The 8,751-nt window shown below is 42.6% G+C and overlaps 1 protein-coding gene across 1 annotated transcript in view; it reads right to left on the minus strand.

Annotated features, from left to right (window-relative positions):
• The window catches only part of LOC111953561 (beta-galactoside alpha-2,6-sialyltransferase 2), a 30,570-nt gene extending 23,631 nt beyond the window's left edge, over positions 1–6,939 (minus strand). Inside the window, exon 1 of the mRNA XM_070435547.1 lies at positions 6,692–6,939. The gene's annotated coding sequence lies outside the window, so the exon portion shown is untranslated. The remainder of the gene's footprint in view (positions 1–6,691) is intronic.
• Between the last annotated feature and the right edge of the window lie 1,812 nt (positions 6,940–8,751).

Here is an 8,751-nt window from a genome sequence, read left to right on the forward strand (position 1 = left end):
CACACAGTGAGACACACACTCTCTCTCTCAAACACACACCACACACACATACTCACTCTCTCAAACACACACCACACACACATACTCACTCTCTCAAACACACCACACACACATACTCCCTCTCTCTCAAACACACACAAACACACATACTCTCTCTCTCAAACACACACCACACAAACATACTAACTCTCTCTCAAACACACACATACACACTCTCCCTCTCTTTCTCTCCTGTCTCTTATACACATCTAGATGTGTATAAGAGACAGGAGAGAGAGAGACACACAGAGAGACAGAGAGAGAGAGACACACAGAGAGACAGAGAGAGAGAGACACAGAGAGAGACACAGAGAGAGAGACACACAGAGAGACACAGAGAGAGACACAGAGAGAGAGACACACACACAGAGAGACACAGAGAGACACAGAGAGACAGAGAGAGACACAGAGAGACAGAGAGAGAGACACAGAGAGACACAGAGAGAGACAGAGAGAGAGAGAGACACAGAGACAGAGAGAGACACAGAGAGACAGAGAGAGAGAGAGACACAGAGAGACAGAGAGAGAGAGAGACACAGAGACAGAGAGACACAGAGAGACAGAGAGAGAGAGACAGAGAGACAGAGAGAGAGAGACACACAGAGAGACAGAGAGAGAGAGACACACAGAGAGACAGAGAGAGAGACACAGAGAGAGAAGAAAAAAAGAGAGATACAGGTCTAAGTTAAGAGTAGATGTGGGGTCAAACATGCAGACTAGGTTAAGTGTTGCCAGAACCTAGTGTCTTAATTATGAGTTTAGGGGGTTTGAAGAGTCAGAGGGCTGATTCCCCCTCACAGCAGGAGCTTGCGCAGGGCAGGGAACCACCAAGCCCCAGCCTCTCTCTCAGGACTTCACCCACACAAATTACATCTTCAAAGGGTCTTTCCATCTCCTCCAGTGAGCCAGTGCAGTGGAGGCTAGCGTGAATGACACGGAAGGTTAAACTGAAATAATAACCTCGATCTGCATCGGGACTCTGACTCAATGCCTGCCTGCAGAGACACTGTCCTTGGGGCACAGAAAGAAAAAGGGAAACACTACTGAATGGGGGGAAATAAAGGAGATTAATTTAAAATTCCATTGGGTAACCCACTGGCAGTATTCTGAAGAGAGAAGTCTCTTCTTTGGTCCATTCAATTGTGCTTAAGCTAGGCTACTAAAGCTAGCCCTCCATTTCAAAAGCAGGATTTGAGTGGAATTAGTATGGCATGGGGATTTTTTTTTTTTTATAAATTGGGCTTCCCAAACCTTGTTTTTAGCAAAAAACACCATGAATGAACTCTGCACTGACATCTCCACAGGCACTGACTATATATTCGCCACTACAAAGCCTTGTGGAAAGCTGGCTGGCCTAAACTGATCCTTGGACCACTAAACCCCCCCCCCCCCCYMATAAGAGCACAGGGGTCAGAGGTCACACGTCTGTCTCCAATCAGAAAGAGACAATCTTGCCCCAGGAGGAACACAATTGGCCCTCTGCTTTCTCTCCAACCAGACACTCACAAATTCAACTGGGCGAGCACGAGCGTCATTTGCCTGCCTGAACGCAGTGCTGTAGCAACAATAACACAACGCTCCATCAGGCACACATTAGCTAAGTCAACACATAAGAACACACCAAGATCCTCTGCCCACAGATACACATACACCCAGATCCTCTCCACATAAAAACAATCCATCTAGATCCTGACGGTAATTTCAAGGTGTAGGCGAAAACAGAAACAGCATGGCTGAGATAGACAAGGGAAGCCAAACAACAGCTGTGGATGTTTCCTCTGTGCCTCTGAGATCATTCATAAAACCACATCTGAGAGAGGGGGAGATAGAAAGATGAAAAACACAGAGATAGGGGCCTGGTTCCTGCCTTATAGCYAATCATAGACATAGCAGGTATTATGTTCTAAAGTAGAAAAGATAGACATCTTCAGCTCCAGTCTGGTTGGGAACCGAACTGACCGCTGGCCCTCTTCACACACCAGCTGGTCTCACAATGGGCCACAGCCGGGGGTTTGGCACATGGCCCCTGGTTTCTCCGGCAGTGCCCACGCACACACACAGTCATGCAAACACACAGGCAAGCGCACACACACACACATGCAAACTCACACTGGCACACAGTGAGACACACACTCTCTCTCTCAAACACACACATACACAGCCTGTAGAAGTTCCAGCGAGCCAGCAGCAGGAGGTCTCTCCGTGGAGAGATGATATTCCGCCTGCCCTGTTTCTGCTGACAAAATGCCTTCCYCCATCTTCAATGACACGCCTCCATCTATTCTGTTATCCTCTTCGCTCATGTGCTGCTGGCCTGTTTAGAAAGCACTTCTGCATTGCCATTGTCATGGCACATAATGCATACTGTATATGCATAATTATAAACGGGTTGGTTCGAGCCCTGAATGGTGATTGGCTGACAGCCGTGGTATATCAAACCGTATACCACAGGTATGACAAAACCTTTATTTTTACTGCTCTAATTTCATTGGTAACCATTTTATWATAGCAATAAGGCACCTTGAGGGTTTGTGATATATGGCCAATATACCACGGCTAAGGGCTGTATCAAGGCACTCCGTGTTGCGTCGTGCTTAAGAACAGCCCTTTACCTTGGTATATTGGCCATATACCCCACCCCCACGGGCCTTATTGCTTAAATCTACCTCTTGATGTGGTGCATGACAAAAGCTCTTGATGTGGGAGGAAGGTAAAATTAGCTTTGGCTCCTGGCTAAAGCACCATTGAGGGAGGCTCTCTAATAACCATGGCAGGAGGGGAATTTACAGTACACGTTATACCACCAGGCTTATCTACTCTACTACCTCTCAGCTCACGTCACATGTAGAAGATAGAGACTCAACGCCCACATGGCTGCAGGAGAAAAACGTCAGGAGGTTATTTTCAAGCAAATGGAGTGGTGTTTTGTGTTGGCTTGCGATTCCCTTGTCTGTCAGTGTTTCTCCCTCGATAATATTAAGATTAGGTAGACAGCAGACATGCTCTTCACTGTATCATGATAATAAATTGTACTTAGTTACAATGTACCCAGAAACTTTCATGTGACTATGGGGGGGGGGCTACTGTGACAGTACTGTATGCTACCCAATAAATATTACATTACAGTTTTCATTTGATAGAAATCCTCTCCACTTCCTGGTTTGCGCAGATATCACACAATGCATGGATAGAAAAAGTACACGATAACATCTGTGGTCAGGGAGGAGACAGAAAGGTTCCGTGTTTGTTTGATGGAAGCTCTAGATTATAGAAAAGTGAGTCACACATATATGGGCTCCTAGGGGATGTGTGGTGATCAGGTYTACCTCCCGTGACCCAGTTTTGTTTCGAGTTTTGCATTAAAGAGAGGAGCAAGACATCAGAACTCTCTACTCGAATGGCTTTAGGGAGAGAAACCTTGTTTTGTGTAGCCTAAGCCTCGTGACCGAGTCTGTGTGACTGAATGAAATCTCATAACAACTACTGTAGTGGGCCCATCTTATGCTGGCTGGCACCAGACGTGACTCACGCTGCAGGGGCCAGGGGGTTCAAAGCAAAAAAGAAAAATTGAAAATCAAATATAGGGGCTATTCCACAGTAACAGAATGATGCTGAACCATTGATTGCCAAGTTAAAGAACCCCATACAACTCAATGCACTACCTTCAATTGGTCGCATTGGTGCGAGCCGCACATTCTACATGGTCACCTCACTCAAAACTGTTTGATTGATACATGGCTACTTGCAGTGAGTATTATATTTATTGCGTTCTAAAGTTTCATTGAATTTGCACTTACTCAGGTGGTAAATTAGCTCCAAATAAAATGTGCCTATGATATTAGTGCACATAAAGATGCCAGAAAATTAATCTCTATTGAACAAAAATAAGGAACGAAATAAGAAAATTCTGGAGCCCTATTTTAACAGTCAAAAATAACAATAGCCTAATTGTTAACCCAAACTGCATGACAATCACTGGATTAGGCTGCACATTCAAAATCACAACATTAAAATATGAAATACCATCTTGAATACCATCTCAGTATTCTCTTACACTTTTTAATAAAGCACCGAATTACATTAGATGATAGAAAGAAARAAAAATATATATATATATATAGTATGACACAGAAATAGTTTTTGGGGTGAGTCCAAATCATGGACTGGTACAACCAACTGAAAATCCTAGTGGCTCCAGTGCCACCAGGGGGAAATGTCAGTCTGGAGTCATGTGTAATCAGTTACTTCCCAACCCTGGCTACAGTACAGTACTGTACTAAACTCTACTTTACTGTCCATGATTGGTTTAGATTTGAACTGACCAAATTTCTTTTCAACGTCCATGGACGTCCGGTGCCAGTCCGAGTTCAGTGGGTGAAGGGGCTGGTTACAGTAAATGGAAAGAGAGGGGGCTCATAGGTAGGTGTCAGTAAGAGCTGGGAGAGGTGACATTAACTGGAGAGAGAGAGAAGAGAGACAGGGAGAAAGAGAGGGAGGGAGGGGTTGCCCAGACTGTTTTCACACTCTTGGTTTGACCACCACGTGACAGAAAGAGAACGAAAACAGTTATGAGCTGAACATAACAGTATGCCAGTGGAAGAGAGGACAGTAGCAGGTGACCCAACTGTGGTTTGTGACTCCTATGAATTCCCATTGCAGCCAATTCAGTTTGTCATTCTGTTCCGTTTTTTTTGTCATTCTGTCTGTTACTGATTTAGTAACAGAATGACGTGTTTGAATCACGTAATAAATCATAAACCAAATTGATATCAGTAAAACACTACAGCTAATTGATAGGTATAACTTTACTTGTTAATTCTGTGAGCTTTCATTCTCCTCCGTCCTCATCAGGGAGAGAAATGATCAAATATCTTAAAGATATGTGGGTTTTCTGGTAACAGAATGACAAGACACTAGGCAATATTTCTTAAACTTACAGAAGACTAATAATTTCTGCAAAACTAATTATGAATGTTGATATTACTTGGCAGGGGCCTTTACTTCAACAGTATTGTGTTGTGATGCATTTCTAATACCTTAAGACCTTCTGATAGATGTTTTCTAAAACCCYGTTTCCATCTGTTTGACTAGAAATCAAAGCCTTTGCTTATTCCTAATTGTTTTGGAAGGAGATTAGTTTAAAAATGTAGATGCGCCTTAATTTCTCAAAATATAGACTATGAGTTTCATTTGACACCAAATTTGATGTGCTCATGGGGCTTTTTACATGGAAGTGCCCTATACTGTCTGGAACAAACCATGGCGCTTTCAAAAATCCCCAGAAATGAATTCATGCTGTATCTTGCAGCATAACGCCAGAAGCTTATCTTCCAACACATTTCTGTGAAGGTGTTTATTTGACATTCTAAACTGGATGGCTCGAGCCCCGAATGCAGATTGGCTGAATGCTCCATCTTGCATAAGAACAGCCCTTAGCCGTGGTATATTGGCATTCATTGGCTATATACAACACCTCCTCTGGCCTTATTAGGTAACACACCACATGGCGAGACAAGGTGTTCTTTACCTGCATGTGACTTTCTCACCAAATCGCCGCTACGCACTTGCGTAGATCTGAGAATAGGAAAATAATAAGCAATTTGGTGACAATTTCACCCATTATTAGAGAGCAAAGAGGAGCTATTACCTTATTGACAGCTGTACCTATCCAGGGTTAGGCGGTAGGGGCTATGGGTTGATTTAGGATTGGGTGTTTTAACAAAGGGCTGCAATTGACACATATACACTCACACACAAAGGGAGGGATACCCCATTCCCAACACCAGGTGTTCACAGGTGTCCAGTAATTAAGATGTCAGGACTGTGAAAGGTGGCTGAACAGACATGCCTGGGGCCAGTCTGTAGTCGATTGTCAGCTGGTATCTGGGGCTACTGACCCAGAGTGTCAGGCCAGGTGTCCTGGGACTGGTGGTGTTGAGGTAGCCTGGAGAAGGGCTATCAGACAGGGCTGCACGGCTCCGACCCTGACACTCCTCAATCCTAAACCCAAATCATTCCACAATGGTAATTTGTGGTCATATGGAATTGAATTGATTAAGACGTGCGAGTCCATCTGCATATTGTAGTTTATCATGTCCGAAACGTAAAATAACATAGTCAAATTATGAAAAGATGAGTCAATATAGTCCAATGTGTGTATGATTCTTTGTGCTGTATGATGTAGCCAAGTTGACTTTTGAGAGACAATATTGATTCAAATAAAAGCCTTCACATGGCAGCTCGTGTTGATCCTCTCACCACTCATCAATAGGTGTGCAGTGGGATCAGTTCACCGCAGGAATTATGGCTGTGCACTGTTACAAAATATTGAGAAATATTTYAATTAGACATTAGGAATATAATATCACTGGCGTTTTCAGTTCGATGGGAACCCATATTTTTGTTGTAGGTGAAATAGGCACACTTTGTTTTGAGCATATTATTATGATGTAGGCAACTTTGTAATTCACGCTATATTTCGGATAGAAGCCAGTGACAATGTTTTAACCATTCCGCATGCCCCCTTTTCCATGGCACAGTTTGAAACCCATTGTGATCTCTATATAAGTGTCCCTCTCATCACAACCCTGTTTGAAATACCCATGGCATCGTTGATTGCTCTGTCTGATACAAATATGGTCAAATGCCTTACCTGAGCTAGTCAAACACTCTTAATTCCGGCGAACATCGACATTTCYTCAGGTTCAGATCCGAAATGCAAAGACTAAACAGAATGCATGCTTTCGCGCCATCTTCAAAGAAAGAGGCAAGTTGCAATCGAACGGTATTCAGTGCTCCTCGACAAGGCACACCATAGGATGTGTAATGTGGCGTTGTGGTTCTTTCAATTGATGTATAACAGAGCCGTCCTTCCTCGACAATTGTTTTGGGGGGGTGAGAGAGTAGGGTGGGGGGGTGAGAGAATAGGGTGGGCGGGGCATAAGTGAATGTACTGTGTGCCAGGCCGAGCAGTTTACTTGGCATGATGTGGATTTGAACTGCTAATTTTAAGGCATGATGTGGAATTGAACTGCTAATTAAGGAAACAAAATATCGAAACAAAGTTATTATTCTACTTCTGTGTAGACTATATTTACACCATGCCTAGTTTATCTAATCTTGCAGACAGATCAGAATCACAGTCTAAAGCTTCCACATCAAATATAGCCCTACCCAATACAGCCTGCCACCATAGCAAATAATAGCAAATATGTTGGTCTACTCTTCTATCTGAGTCAGATAACATAATGTCATTTGTATAGAGATGTGTATAGGGATAGGGGCGATTCTTTGATGCATTGCACACCATAATTGTCAAGAGATCATGCCCTTGGCAGGCAAATTCTCTACAGTGACACTAGTCATTTGCAGCATACACACTGAGTCTGTTGCTCTAACTGTCAGCTAATCATGTTCAATTGCCTTGCACAGCCTCAGCTCTCCATGGAAAAGCAACACAGAGTAGCGCAGATGTACGACATGAGATACTAAAAAGAAACACCCCAGGATTTCTACAATACTGCAGTGCATAAGTGTAGGCTACAGAAAAAATCAGAATCCCCCTGGGTTTATACTGCCCCTATTAGCGGTGCTTGCTGAAATCAAGGACAACTAGCCCACTAAAATGAAAACAAAATGTCTTCTTATTAACCGCCTTATGCTGGAACTTGTAGTGCCAAAACCGTAAAAGCTACCGACTTTAAAACGTGCAAGCTGACTGGCTTCAGGTTGCTTGAAAAAATATTTTGATACTGTTATACTTTTCATACTACAACCATATAGACATTAATCCCAATGCATTTCAAGGACCGTAGACTTGAATGAAAAATATATTTTTTAAATCAGGTATTCAACTGTTTAAGATACAAACACCAAGCCAACTTTAAAACGTACAGACTGACTCAGCGTAGATGGCTTGTCAATAGAGATTTGATACTGTTTATTATTTTTCAACTAAAGCCATTTAAAATGTGCATTAAGGCTCCATAAACTACAATGGGTCATTCCTGGATTCACCACTGCTCTTGAATTGTTTAAACTACAAATACGAACCAATGTTAAAATGTGCAGGCTGACTTTTGCTTGTCAAAAGATTGCTGAACATATTTATACTTTTGAACCTAAAGCATATCACATTTGCATACAAGATCCATGGGCTATAATAGTCGATTTTAGCATTTCCCACTGCACTTAACCATTTGAGCTACAAACACCAAACCAAATTTGAAATGTGCAGACTTTCTCATCTTAGATTGCTTCAAAACAGTAGTTTGCTCCTATTTTTACTTTTAAAACCATGAAGCTTTCTGTACCCCCATTTATTTTAATGGTGTAATGCAGACTCAAACATTCTACATTGAAATCACTGGTACAGAACGTTCAAAAATAATAAGTGCAACATGCAACAATTTCAATGATTTTACTGAATTAAAGTTCATGTAAGGAAATTAGTCAATTGGAATAAATAAATTAAGCCCTAATCTATGGATTTCACATGACTGGGAGGGGCTTTATTACAGACATAAATAATCCTCAATTTCATCAGCTGTCCTGGTGGCTTGTCTCAGACGATTCCACAGGCAAAGAAGCTGTATGTGGAGGTCCTGGGCTGGCATGGTTACACGTGGTCTACGGTTGTGACGCCAGTTGGACAGACTGCCAAATTTTCTAAAACGATGTGGGAGGTGGCTTATGGTAGAGAAATGAATATTA

Source organism: Salvelinus sp. IW2-2015, linkage group LG27 (assembly GCF_002910315.2).
Source record: "Salvelinus sp. IW2-2015 linkage group LG27, ASM291031v2, whole genome shotgun sequence".
Lineage (NCBI taxonomy): Eukaryota > Metazoa > Chordata > Actinopteri > Salmoniformes > Salmonidae > Salvelinus > Salvelinus sp. IW2-2015.